Below are 2,612 nucleotides of genomic sequence, written 5' to 3' on the forward strand. Positions count from 1 at the left end.
CTCTCTCCATTGGCAACATCCTACCGCTCCGTGGGATCCCTAAGGGTGCCGTCATCTGCAATGTCGAGCACCACATCGGTGACCGTGGTGTCTTCCTGGGGCGTCCAGGGACTACGCCATCATGATCAACTGCAACCCTGACAATGGCACCTTGGGACGAGGTAGCCCTTGGATGGGGATGCTTCCCGCTAAAGTATGGCCACCACGGCTGGTGGATGTCTTCGACATCTCAACAAACTCTATGAACTGGCTGACCTGAGCGGCTACAAGGGAGAAACCCCCCATCGGCGTAGTCCCAGACGTCTTCTGTATCAACAAGGCTCACCTAGAGAAGATTTGCTAGGAGAGGCCTTCGTATGATTCCATCCCGATGAAGGTCTCACAGATGGTGATGGGGCTAGCGATGCGCGACACCCTCCAGTGCGCCTCCTCCTTCAATGGAAGTGGCCCCTTCTTGGCGAAGGTGGCCAGCACCATCTCATCTATGTCGAATGACCTCTAGCTCGACATCATGCTCTAGATTCATGAAGGGATCTATGAGTTCTCCTCTCCCCCGCATTACCCTCTGTCACTTAGGAACCGCCACGACGCATGAACACACTTAGCGAGAAGGAAGGAGGAGAGGCAGTAGCTCAAGAATAGGTGGAGGAATGGGACGAGAACCCTCTCCCTTCTCCTATTTAAGAAGGAGATGCAGTAGTTGGAGAAAGGCGAAGGGTTGGGGTGAAAAACCCTATCCCTTCCCCTATTCAATGCGGATGGGAATTCAATGGGACGCGTCTTGACCGACAGGATGTGCCCTGCTTAATGAGATGGCTCCTGGTCAAATGGGACATGGCCTAGGCATGACCCACCACTACTGCACGCTAGGCGCGAGAAACAAGGTGCAGCCGCATGCAGGTGGCTCTCCACCTTCCTAGGTAGGACCTGAAAGGGCCCAACGACGGAGCCTCCATTAAGGGGAGATCAACGGGCCTCCTAAGTCAATCGGACGGCCTAGGCAAACACTGAGCGATGGATGGCCACCGAAAGATAAGCACCCTTATTTATTTACTTTACGTATCAATTTCACTACCGAGCCTCCGACCCCAGCAGACATCGCTCAGGGGCTGTCGAGAGTGTCTACTCATTTAGACATTCACTTCGCCTGACCCCTCATTACATTTAAGAACCAGAGGCACGGTGTGTGGGTGTAAACTTTGAGTAAAACTGGTCGAACCACTAGACCCTATGCCCCAGTGGCTTTGGCATTTTTTGTTCACCAGCATGATCGAATTCTTTGTCCCTACACCCCAAGATTTAGCATCCACCTTCTCGAGAAAGATTTGGAGGGGTCTGCCTATGGAATCTCCTCTAGGGAGAAGCTGCCAGGTTGTCCAAGTCAATCAAACGGCTCGGATCACTGCCGAGACACAGAAATGAAAAATTGTGATGCTCGTGTAGGTTACGCTGGCCCCATCGCAAACGTTAGACCCGAACCCCACACAAACATGTCTGGTAAGAGCTCCCCATCACTCCTACTACCAAGGTAACATCACCAACCCTCGTATTTGTTTCCATTATATCGTGCATTCATCCCATATATCTAAGCATTGCATATGCAATCGCTGCATCTCAATGCTTCGCATCACGTCACGAAGCGGTAGTCGCCTCATTTGATATGAGCGGCAACTGACCAAGGTTCGAAGGCCATCCCACAAAGGGCTCGAGGCCGTCTCATGTCAAACAGAGCCAAGGAGAAAAACCGAGATGAGCCCCAATGTCCTTGCCTGACCCCACTTAGAAGCGGACAGGGACATCCTGACCTTTCTTGTTTGATTCTAACCTCGAGCCAAACCCATAGAATCTCCATTAAGGAGAGGCCAATAGGCCACCCGAGCCTATCGAATGGCTTAGGCATCTGCCAGGAGGTGGGTTAAGTAGTGGAATGCCACATGAGGGCTCTGCCAACCCCGTCAGCGGATGACGGACCCGAATTCCACTCGAACGTGCCTATTAGCGAGCTCATTGAGCGCAACACTCGAGCCATCGAGGCAAATGTCGTTAGCTCAGCCCCTCTGGTTGCGGAAACTAAGGATGGGGTGACGTGTGAAACATGGCCAACCCCTATCAGACCCTAAGGGGCTCGGGGGCTCGAGCCGCTTGATCCTAGATTGAGAGACCGAGGTTCGAAGGCTGGCCCAAGAAGGGCCTGAGGCCGCCTCACGTCGAACAAGAGCTAGGGGAGAAAACATAGATGAGCCTCAGTGGCCTTCGCCCAACCCGCATAGAGGTGGATAGGGTCATCTCAACCTTCTTGTTTGATCCAGCCTCTAGCCGAGCCCATAGAATCCCCATTGAGGGGAATCTGTTGGAAGGCGGGTTAAGGAGAAACGAAATGCCACCCGAGGGCTTTGCCGACCTTGTCACGAGCAATGGGACGGGATTTCGTTCGAACATCCCCATTAGCGAGCTCATCAAGCATGTCACTCGAGCCATCGAGGCAAGTGACATTGCCTCAACCCCTCTAGTTGCGAAAACCACAGATGGGGTGACAGTCACAAAAACGAGCCGACCTTTGACCGAATCCCCGCCACACGTAGGGGTCTCGGGGAAGGCCGGACTTGCAAGGA

Source organism: Miscanthus floridulus, chromosome 14 (genome assembly GCF_019320115.1).
Source record: "Miscanthus floridulus cultivar M001 chromosome 14, ASM1932011v1, whole genome shotgun sequence".
In the NCBI taxonomy this organism is placed as follows: Eukaryota; Viridiplantae; Streptophyta; class Magnoliopsida; order Poales; family Poaceae; genus Miscanthus; species Miscanthus floridulus.